Genomic DNA, 12,013 nt, shown 5'->3' on the forward strand with positions numbered 1-12,013 from the left:
CCTCTCCATCCTCAGATTGTTTTTCGCCATTGTGGCAGTGATGGAGTAGATACAGAAAGTGATGACCATGCTTACAGTAATTCTGAGAGCTGCAGCTGCTACAGGCGCCGGGGAGGAGGGAGGGCGATATGAATGTCAGCAGCCCTACATGCCAAGAACAGATGCATACTGGTAAGTAGCATATTCAGTTCGAGGCATGTGGGCTGCTGAATTCATATCTGTGCATAGAATGTATAGCAGTGCCCTCTATTAGCGGCGGCTACCCGTGCCAGCTGCAGCGGTCTGAAAAAGGGTTTTGAGAACAGCCTGTCCTACAGCTGCCTGCTGTTTTGATTGCACATCTACACAATAGTGTTTGGTAAATGTGTGTGTAGTGGACCAGGTGGCTGCTCTACATATATCATGCAGGGGAATATTTCCTAGAAAAGCCATGGAGGCCCCTAACTTACGTGTTGAGTGGGCTCGTGGGGGAATAGTTAATGTGCGTTTTGCCTTTTGATAACAAATTTGGATACACTTAACTATCCATCTGGCTATCCCTGCTTTGGAGATGGCGTTACCTTTGTGGTGTGGGGCAAAGGCAACGAACAGTTGTTTTGTCTTCCTAAAGGGTTTGGTCCTGTCGATGTAATACATGAGGGCCCTTTTGACATCTAGTGTGTGGAGTGCCCTTTCCGCGACAGTTTGTGGGTTTTGGAAGAAAACGGGCAGTTCAATAGTTTGATTCATGTGGAACTGCGATATTACCTTGGGCATGAATTTGGGGTTGGTACGTAGTACGACCCTGTTGGCATGAACCTGTATAAATGGCTCTTGAACTGTTAGTGCCTGGAGTTCACTAACTCTTCTTAAAGAAGTGATCGCTACCAGGAAAGCTACTTTCCAGGTGAGGAATTGAATCTCGCATGAGTGTAGAGGTTCAAAGGGTGGACCCATCAGGCTTGTGAGGACCAGGTTGAGGTTCCACATTGGAGCTGGTGGGTGGCTTGGTGGAATGACTCGTTTGAGTCCTTCCAAGAATGCTTTGATGGCAGGCACTCTAAATAGAGAGAGGTGCTGCCTGGTTTGTAGATAGGCTGATATTGCGGTCAAATGGACACGTATAGAGGTGTACGCCAGATGGTATAGGTGTAGGAGGTAACAAATGATGTTTTGGATGGATGCGTCCAGCGGGTTAATGTCATTATTACCGCAATAAATGACAAACCTTTTCCATTTGGCTGCATAGCAAGCCCTTGTAGTGGGTCTCCTGGCCTCCTTGATGATGTCCATACAGTCAGGTGGCAGGTTGAGATAGCCAAACTCTAGGACTTCAGGAGCCAGATCGCCAGGTTCAGCTGTTGCGGATCTGGGTGCTGAATCTCTCCATGGTTCTGCGTCAAATGCGCGGGTTTGATCCGCAGCCTTTGATGCGGCACCACGGAAAGTTCGAGGAAGGTGGTGTACCATGGCTGGCGTGCCCACGTAGGAGCAACTAGGACGAGTGTGAGGGAGTGTTGTCTGAGTTTGCGAGCCACCAGCGGTATTAACGGCGCTGGGGGAAAAGCGTACGCAAATCTGCCGGACCAGTTCATCCATATCGCATTGCCCTGCGACTGCGGATGTGGGAACCTGGCGGCAAAGCTTTGGCATTTTGCGTTTTCGCTTGTGGCGAACAGGTCTATCTCTGGATGACCCCACTGCTGGAAGTACGGCTGGAGTACTGATGGGTGTAACTCCCACTCGTGCATCTGGTGGCTGTGTCTGCTGAGCAGATCCGCCATTTGGTTGTCCTTGCCGGGGAGGTGTTCCGCCATGAGGAACATGTTCCTCTGAATGGCCCACTTCCACATGCTCTGAGCCAGATGAGACAACTGTGGAGAGTGTGTTCCTCCCTGCTTCTGTATGTAGTACATGGCAGTCATGTTGTCCGTCCGGATCAACACGACCTTGTTGCACAGATGTACTTTGAATGCCTTCATGGCTAGGAAGATTGCCATCAGTTCCAGAAGGTTGATGTGCATTTTCTTCTGTTGTGTCGTCCATAGTCCCTGCACTGTGTAGTGGAGTACATGAGCTCCCCATCCCTGGAGAGACGCGTCTGCTGTCAGTACTATTTGTGGAACAGGCTCTTGGAACGGTCGGCCCTTGCAAAGGTTTTGTGGATTCCACCAATGCAGAGAGTTGTATGCCCGACCGCTCACCAACACTAGGTCTTTCAACTGTCCTTGAGCCTGATTCCACTGACGTGCCAAGCACTCCTGAAGCGGGCGCATATGTAATCTCGCCTGCGGGACTATGAAAATGCAGGAGGCCATCATGCCTATCAACTGCATTAACACTCGCGCAGGAAGGGAGTGTTGGGGTTTGAACTTGGAAATCAGCATTTGCATGCTGTTGATCCTCACTAAATTTGGCTGAGCTGTGGCCGCCAGAGTGTCTATAGTCGCACCCAGGTACTGTTGTACGTGTGCGGGCTGGAGATGGGATTTTGGGTAATTTAGTGAGAATCCCAGACTGTGAAGGAGGTGAATGGTGCGGGACATGTGGCTGGCACATTGCTGGGCTGACTTCGCTTGAACGAGCCAGTCGTCCAGGTAGGGGTAGACGTGTATGTGCTGCCTCCGTAGATGTGCCGCCACAGTAGCTAGGCACTTTGTGAAGACCCTGGGCGCTGTTGTCACGCCGAAGGGCAGGACTTTGAATTGATAGTGTTGTCCCTGAACAGTGAACCTGAGGTATTTTTTGTGTGAGGGGTGAATGGGTATGTGGAAATACGCATCCTTGAGGTCCAGTGTGGCCAGGAAGTCTCCCTGCTTGAGAAGCGGAAGGACTTGCTGGAGAGTGAGCATGTGAAAGTGCTCGGAAAGAATGTACCGGTTCAGGGGTCTTAGGTCTAGTATAGGCCTGAGTGACCCGTCCTTTTTCGGTATTAAAAAGTAGAGGGAGTACACTCCCGTACCGTGCTCGTGGACGGGTACGACCTCTATAGCGCCTTTTAGAAGCATACTTTGCACCTCTTGATGTAAGAGCGTTAAGTGCTCTGAGGACATAGGACGGTTTCTTGGAGGTATTGTGGGTGGAATGGAGGTTAGCTCTAGACAGTAACCGTATTTGACAATATCTTTGACCCACCTGTCCGTGGTGATGGAGTTCCACGTGGACAGGAACCTTTGTAGCCTTCCCCCGACAGGTGTTATGTGGTCGGGAGGAAGGGAGAGGGCGTCACTGCTTGTTCTTGGGGGAGGACCTGGTGTTGCCGTAGCCGTGTCCTCTGCCCTTTGTACTGGAGCCACGATATCCACCCCGGGTGTTTTTATCGTAGGTGGTTTGGGTATTGCCTTTGTTGCATGTCTGCTGTGACCCCTGTCCTCTACCTGCTCCTCTATTTCCGGGGCGACGAAAGGAGCTGCTCCGAAAGGACTGAGTCTGGAGAGCCCCCATGGACTTAGCAGTGTCCGTGTCCTTCTTTATTTTCAAAAGGGCTGTGTCAACCTCCGGCCCGAATAAATAGTCGGGGTTGACAGGTTGGTTTAGTATATTATTTTGCACCTCAGGTTTGAACCCGGAGATTCGCAACCAGGCATGTCGTCGCAGCATGACGCTTGTGTTTATGGCCCTGGCCGCCGTGTCTGCGGCATCTAATGCACACTTGATGGAAGCATTTGTGAGTAGCTGTCCCTCTCTGATAAGAATTTCTGCACCTTCTTTAAACTGGTCAGGGAGATGTTGGAGTAGTTGCTCCATTGTATCATAGTGCGCTCTATCGTAGCGAGCGAGGAGCGCTTGAGTGTTGGCTATGCGCCATATGTTGGCAGCCTGGGCGGCAACTCGCTTGCCAGAGGTCTCTAAAACCTTGGACTCTTTGTCCGGGGGAGGAGCGTCACCTGTCGTTTGCGAGTGTGCCCTCTTGCGAGCATCCGCAACGACAATGGAGTCGAGAGGTAATTGGCCTCTGATGTAAGTAGGGTCCCCAGGTGCTGATCTGTACTTTTTGTCGATCCTGGGGTTTATCACCCTTTGTGAGAAAGTGGGTTTCTGTTGCAGTAACCCCCCCTTTTTTTTTTTGCCTAATAGCTGATGCACTTTTCCTTGTGCCCTGGGCTCCTGCCAATCAGGTGCCCAGGGCCTATGTTCCTTCCTTAAAACACACAAACTCCCAATTGGCAAACCCTGGCCACATGTCAGCCCCTGGTAAATGGTACCCTAGGTACCCAGGGCCTTGTGACCAGGGAAGGCCTCTAGGGGCTGCAGCACTCATTGTGCCACCCTTAGAGGCCCTGTACCCTTACACACACACACTGCCTTTGCAGGCTGAGTGTCTGGGTGCAGGACAAAACAAAGAGTCGACATGGCACACATCTCTGTGTGCCATGCCCATCACCTACACTGCCAAGGCATATGTCAGCCACCCCTCTGGCTGGGTGCCTTATGCCTATGGTGTGGGCACAGGAGCAGGAGCCCTGTGCCCCTACAGTACCCAGGTCCATGCCTGGGCACTGTAAGTACAGTGCTGCCTTTTACAAGTACATGGTGCTGAGAGCTCGTCAAACACGAACTCCACAGCACCATAATGGCAACACTGAAGACTGGGAAGTTTGGTATCAAACTTCTCAGCACATTAAACCCACACTGATGCCAGTGTGGGATTTAATGTACTAAGCACCCCAGAGGGCATCTTAGAGATGCCCCCTTACAGCTAACCTACAATCCACGTCTGCTCTGAGGCTGCCCAGGCTGCCACACAGCAGACACGTTGCTGGACCCCTGGGTGGGAGAGCCCCTGCTCTCCCGGGCCTGCAACAATGCACATCCTGGGTGAGGTGAGAAATCTCCTCCCCCAGGATGAGCAAAGGGAAGCTTCAAAGGCATGCCGCCAGTTGGAGTTTCCCCAGGCCACTGCAACCCCCCACTCTGGCAGGAAGCTTGGCCGGAAACCCCATACAAGGACAGGGGATGTGCCAGCCTGCCCACCCCACCCCTCAGGTGGGGGAGGCGAGGTGAAGCACATCTCCGGGCTCTCGCCATCTTGAAGATGGGAGGCCCTACCCTATCAGGATTAGGCTACTGCCCCCCCTCCCACAGGAGAGAGGCAGGATAGGGGGTGTACCCACCCCAGGACAAGGACCCATTGGTCCCTGGCCTTCACCTACCTGTAACGCCCCTAAATCTAGTATTTAGGGGCCCCTGAACCTTCCTTCCCCAGATCCCAGATTCGAAACTACAAGAAGAGCAAGAAGAACAAAGACCTGCCCTGCAGCTGCTAAAAAGAGGAAGACACCAACTGCTTTGGCCCCAGCCCTACCGGCCTGTCGACCCTCGAACCTGCTCCTGCTCCAGCGCGGCATCTCTTGTGGCCAGCAACCTCAAAAACCCCGGAGGACCTGGCTACCTTTGAACTCTAAAGCCCCTGGGACTCCCATGAGTAGAGTCTCTACTCAGAAACCTATCGCTAACCCCTGGCAGCAGCCCGGAACCGCGAACCCAGCACACTTTGCACCAGCCAAGCCTGGCCAGTGCCGGAGTGAACAAAGACCCTGAGGACGACCCCACGGCGACTGTGACCCCGAGTCCGGCACCCAAGGACCCCCCTCGACATTCCGGAAGAAGTCTGCAGCCTCAGAACAGAGTGCCACCCCAACCGCGATCAACAAGAGGGTAAGATTCCCGACATCATAAAGGCACCCCTGCACCCGGCGCCCTGCGGCCCCCTGTGCCCAATCCCAGGGTACCCACCTAACCTACAACTACCCAACTTACCTCTCGAAGTGGTGGTGGCATCTGAAGCATCCTCGTCCCCGAGCTTGCAGCCTTTTTCCAAACCGGAACATTCCCATTGACTTCCATTGAGCGCCCGAAGGCTCAAAAGCACCCTGCACCCAGCCGCCCGAGTGGCCCTGGCAGTGCACTCTCTACACTAACCTACGTCCCCACTTGCCCTGAGTAAGTGACCAGGAGCCCAGCTCCCACAGCCGCGTGGCTTGCCAGACAGCAGCCACCAACCAAGGCCCCCCCTATCCCTCATAGGATAACATTGGGCCTAACTCCCTCTGCACCCGGCCGTCCTGAAACAGCTGAGGGTGAACCAACTGTACCTACCTGACACTGGGGGACCCCTGGGTCTATGCCCGGAATTTCAACTCTGCCAGTCGGGTACTTACCCTTAAACCGCTAACTTCATTTTCCTCACAGGGTAACATTGACTGGCTTTTTCTTGAAAAATCTTCTAAGTGTGAACTTTTCAAAACTGCAAATATTCACTAAAAATCAGCCAAGTGACAAAAACGAGTTTACTCACCTGCTCTTAGGTGAGCTCCCAGTGCTGGATCTTGGTGCCCAGCCCCGACTCTAAAAAGTGTCCACAACTGTACTTACCTCTAACTCATTTTTCTTCCATAGGAAACCATTGTCTGCTTTTCTGTGAAATTTCTTCTAAGTGTCTATTTTTGCAAAATTGAAATATTCTTTTAAAATCGTACCATTTCTACAAACGAAATTACTTACCTGTTTCTGATAAGGACCCCAGTCCTGGGTCTAGGTACCCAGTCCTGGATTACTAAAGTAACGATAAAGTACTCTACCTGCAATTTGAATTTCTTGCCATAGAGATCCATTGAATGTTTTCTTTGAAATATTTTCTAAGTGCTAACTTTTGAAATAGCTAAATATTATTTAAAAATCATTACAGTTATTAAGTCGACTTTCATCACTTGATTCTGAGTACTGACCCAGAGCTGGATCTAGGAGCCAGACCTGGAATTTCAAAAGTAATCTGAAAAGTAATTTATTACAAGATAACCTGAATTTACCATTGAGCTCAATGCATTGTTGTGTTTAGGAAATAGGATTGTTTATTGCAACCAACTGTGACTGTTTACAAAAATCCATTGCTTATTGCAAAAGTATTTATATTCAATCTCTCATTCTGAGAAAAGTATATTTTTATTCCCTTTGTGGTTCTAAAAATAAAACAAGCATATATTTTATATATATAAACCATTGGCCTAGAGTTCAGTTATTGAGTGTGTGAAACCATTTGCTGAGTGAGTGTGTACAATAAATGCTTTACACTGTCCTCAGGTACTGCCTTACTGCTCGACCAAGCTACCACTTTTGAGAGTAAGGTCATACCTAACTTTGACCTCCATCAGCCTCTGGGGGACTGTGGACTCTGTACACCCTGTACCCATTAGGGAACAGTATATACAGAGCCACTTTCTCACACCCTTGCCCTGGTGGGTTCCTTGAAGATGTCCTTGGCTGGTTTGAGGACTCCTTTCAACATGGGCAGAGTCTTTACATGCCTTTCCGAGGAAGCGAAAGTGTCCATAAGGAAGTCGTCTTCCACGGTGTCCGAGTGAAGTTGCACCCCATGATTGGCCGCAGCACGTTCAATTAGAGCGTTGAACGCTGCAGTGTCCTCTGTCGGAGATGTTTTCGCTCCATAGAGTTGTGGGTCCTGTGCATCTAGAGGTGCACTGGGGTCTGCAGGGTCGCCCCAAGTTTGATCAGGGTCCTGTTGGTCATCAGGGTCCATGTCTCCGTGGTAAGGGACTTGGTCATCCATATAGTCTGCCAACGCATCCGTGTCGGAGTGTGTGGGAGAGAATGATAGTGGGTCCTGGTAGGGCGAGTCGAAAGATTCGCAAACCACAGGTTCTGAGTCCACAGGCAGCTATCTTTTTAGTGGGATCCTGAAAGGGTCCAAGGGTGGCTCTGAAGTTATCCTCCGGTCATGGATAATCATCCTGCCGGTGTTGGCGTCGATGTAATGTGACAGACGTCTTAGCAGGTGTAACCGTGGTGTGGGTGACCCGTGTCCTGAGTTGGAACATTTTCGGGATCGTGGATGGCGGCAGGCCAAAAGTTATGTTGGCTGGCGCCGAAGAGGCTGCTTGAGCTTTTAGTGGGCCGGAGCCCGATGTGTCCTGGAGGACCGCTTGGGTTTTGCTGCTTTGTGCTGCAACGGTTCGCACTTGAAGCGCTTTCGAGGCCTTAGCGCCTACCAGGTTTGTAGAGGCGGCCGTGGACTTTTTCGGCGCCATCGGGTCAAGGGGCGGAAATGGCCGTCGACGTCTTCGATGCAGGAGGCTTCGGCGTTGCCGTGGAAGCGACGTGAGACGCAGCAGGTGGTATGACCTTTGGTGTAGGAGTCGATGGCGTCGGCGCCGAGAGCCGAGCAGGTTTGATGGCACCGAGGGCCTTTTTCCGTATGCCGACTCCGGCGTCGGCCGCTTCAAGTTCGGCACCGAAGTCTCGTTTGGTGCGCTCGGTGCCGATGCGTGTCGCTGGCGTCGAAGGTGTGGAAGGCCTCGATCCGACTAGCGCCACTTTCGGTTTCGGTTTCATTTGTACCGGTGCAGCTTTCGGTTTCGGTTTGGTAGAAGGGAAACCAGCCGGTTTAGGTAACAATGGCTGCCGCTGAACATCCGAGGCCGGGCCCGAGGGCGGGGCCGAAGAACCGCGGGATAGGTCTCGGGTAAGGCCCGAAGGCGATCCCTCGACCGGAGCCATAGACTGTGGCACTGGGCCCTCGTCAGTCTGAACGGGTAGGCCTTGCTTGTCATTGGAGCTACTCTCTTCGGCCCCTAAGGCCTCATCGTCGTCTCCTACCTCGGTGTTGTCTTCATCTCTGCGAAAGAGTGATTCGTCGACATCGTCCGAACCGGAGTCATGTTCGGAACCGGGATTGGAGGGTAGGATTTCCAACTCCTCGACATCTTCGGCGTTGAAGATGTCTGCCGGGGCCGGTGCCGCGTGCTGCGCTTCTAGTCTCGCCGCTCGTCGATTCCGTAGAGTCTTCTTGGAACGGAACCGGGCACAGGCCATGCATGTCGATTCGTTGTGGTCCGGCGACAAGCATTTGTTGCACACCGGGTGGACATCGATATGGGGATATTTCGCGTTGCATACTGGGCACCTCTTGAATGGTGTCCTCGACTCCATCGTCGGTGTCGTCGATGGTCAGGTAAAAAGCAAAAAGTTGTTTCCGAAGTTAGTAAGCTAACAGGTAGGGTCGAAACCGATCGAGTGAACAGTACCGACGCTAACTAAAGGCCTTTTGGCCTCGACAAAGTTTTTTCCTAACTGGAGTTAAGATAGCACATCCGAACCCAATGGCGGAAAAAAATAATCTGAGGATGGAGAGGATGCCCATGCGCACTGTAGTCCAGGGGAGGAGTCACCTATCCAAGGATACTTCGAAGACTCTTCCAGGACAACAACGTGCAAACATCCGGACCCAACACTAGGCGGCGATCTATGCACAGATATGAATTCAGCAGCCACCATGCCTCGAACAGTTGAGATTTGGGATAGTTGATGGTAAATCCCAAGTTGTGTAGGGTTTGAATAGTGCAGTGAGTGTGGAGAACGCATTTGTCTAGAGTATTGGCTTTCATGGGCCAATCGTCCAGATAGGGGAAGACATAGATTTCTTGTCTCCTGAGACATGCTGCCACAACTGCCAAGCATTTGGTGAATACCCTGGGTGCAGTTGTTACTCCGAATGGGAGAACTGAAAACTGATGGTGCTGACAGTCTACCACGAATCGTAGATACTTCCTGTGAGCGGGATGCATAGGGATGTGAAAATATGCATCCTTGAGGTCTCATGTGGCAAGGAAGTCTCCTTGTTGAAGTAATGAAAGGACCTGTTGGAGAGTGATCATGTGGAAATGATCCGATTGTATGTACTGGTTTAGTAGTCTGAGGTCCAGTATGGGTCTTAAGGTTTTGTCCTTTTTGCGAATGAGGAAGAATAGGGAATATACTCCTGTGCCCTGATGTTGTAGTGGAACAGGTTCTATTGCGTGCTTTTGAAGCAAAGACTGCATTTATTGTTTGAGGAGCGTGAGGTGGTGAGACGTCATGGGACGGTGCCTGGGTGGTATGTTTGGGGTGGGTTTATGAGTTTGAGGCAGTAGCCAGATTGGATAATTTGTCTTACCCACCTGTCTGTAGTGATGGTATTCCAGACAGGTAGGAACTGTTGAAGTCTTCCCCCGACCGGAGTGGAATGGTCTGGGGGAGTGGTGGCAAGTCACGGTTTGGTGGCTGTAGAGGTACGGGTGTTGTTGTTGCCCCGTCCTCGGCCTTTAGGATTGTTTCCCCGATAACCTCCTCTAAAATATCCTCTGTTAGGGGATGTTTGACCTGATGCTTTGAAGGTGGAAGAGTTGTCTGTTCCCACATTTTTGGAAGCTCCTCTATAAAAGGAGCGACGAAAGGAGCCTCTGGGTTGAGTAGACTGCAATGCTCCCATAGATTTGGCAGTCTCATTATCTTTCTTCATTTTTTCTAGGGCAGTGTCTACTGCAGGCCCGAATAGTTGCTCCTGATTAAAGGGTTGAGCAAGAATGGTGGTTTGGACTTCCGGCTTGAAGCCGGAAATGCGCAGCCATGCGTGGCGTCTAAGCAATACGCTTGTGTTGACTGCCCTAGAGGCGGTGTCCGCTGCGTCTAATGCAGATTTAATGGAGGCATTGGATATTAGTTTGCCCTCTTGGATGAGGTCAGAGGCCTGTGTTTTTAATGGTTCAGGCAGGTGTTGCAAGAGATCCTCTAGTTGATCATAATGGGCTCTATCATAACGAGCCAATAGGGCTTGTGTATTGGAAATACGCCAGTGGTTAGCAGCTTGTGCGGCAACCCTTTTGCAGGAAGCCTCCAAGAGTTTAGACTCTTTGTCTGGGGCGGCGTGTTTCCGGTTGTTTGGAATTCGCCCGCTTTCTGGCATTTGATACGACTAGTGAGTCTAGGGGGAGTTGCACCTTGATGTCTGCAGGACCTTTTGGCACCGGTCTATATTTTTTTTCTATTCTGGGGTTGAGAACCCTGGCCCTGACAGGGTCTTTAAAAACCTCATTGGCATGCTTTATCACTCCCTTAATCATGGGTAGAATGTGAACTGTCTTTTGCGACTGCTCAAAAGTGTCGAGTAGAAAATCCTCCTCAGGAGTGTCGTGTGCATCGTGACGCCATGAAACGATGCTGCTCGGTTTATAAGCTGACCGAACCCTAAATGGTCATCAGGAGGGGAGGGTTTTGAGGGGTATGGAGTGGGGTCAGGGATATCAGGCATAGGGTAAGTCCAGTCATCTACTGGTGCTGTGTCCGGGAGTGTAAAGGGATCAGTAGGATCAGTGGGATAAGTAAAGAAATCTGGGTCTCACCCTCCCCCTAAATAATCATCATCCTGTGGAGGGGGTGTGTGAGAAGGAGATGGTAGAGGTGGAGGGGGTGGGGGGGATGGAATAGGAGGTAATGTAGGAGAGGAAGGCAGTATGGGTGAAGTGGCACAGTCCTTCTTTGGAGGTGCTGGAGGAGGTGTTGTGTCCAGCTTCCTTTTCTTGTAGGGCACCGCTGTGACATGTCCAGTTTTTGGATTTATGTAAATCAGTTTTTGCTTTGGATCAGGCCAAAAGAGGTCCTCGATGTCCGAAGGCGGCTTTGGCGCCGAATTTTGTGTTTCTGGTTTCGATTTTTGTTCCTTATGGACTTGTTTTGGCACCGAGGAGGTTTTTGGTGCCGAAGAACTTTTCGGTGCCGAAGGATCTTTCGGTGTCGGTGGAGACCTCGGTGCCGAAGAACGTTTCGAGTGCCGGTGGAGATGTCGGTGCCGAGTGACGTTTCGGGGCCGATGGAGATTTCGGTCTCGGAGCCTGCTTCGGTGCCGAAGGTATTATAGGCACAATAACATAAGGTTTGCTCGAGCCCGAGCCACCTGCAGGCTTACTTTTCTTCGGAGCCGGGCCCGAGGGCGGGGCTTCTGAAGATGTTTTTGGATCGCGACTGGGCCCAGCTGGCAGAGTCTTGACCAATGTCTTTTTGGGTGGTGTTGGGGTAGGGGGGCTGGTACTCACAGGCTGAATCGTCGGCCTCGGACACTATCTGGAGATCTTCTGAGTCGGCGTCAGGGACATCCTGTGCAAATATGTCTTCTGGTTCCGGAACCAGCTTGGCCATGATGTGCCACATCGAGCTCTTCGGTCCCGGATAGTTTTCTTTGAACGGAATGCGGCGCAGGCTGGAA

General features: G+C 51.4%; 1 protein-coding gene across 26 annotated transcripts in view; it reads right to left on the bottom strand.

The window, feature by feature from the left end:
• Positions 1-12,013, bottom strand: part of SYNCRIP (synaptotagmin binding cytoplasmic RNA interacting protein) — a 509,168-nt gene that overhangs the window by 296,659 nt on the left and 200,496 nt on the right. The window lies entirely within an intron of this gene.

This window comes from Triturus cristatus, chromosome 6 (assembly GCF_964204655.1).
Source record: "Triturus cristatus chromosome 6, aTriCri1.1, whole genome shotgun sequence".
Lineage (NCBI taxonomy): Eukaryota > Metazoa > Chordata > Amphibia > Caudata > Salamandridae > Triturus > Triturus cristatus.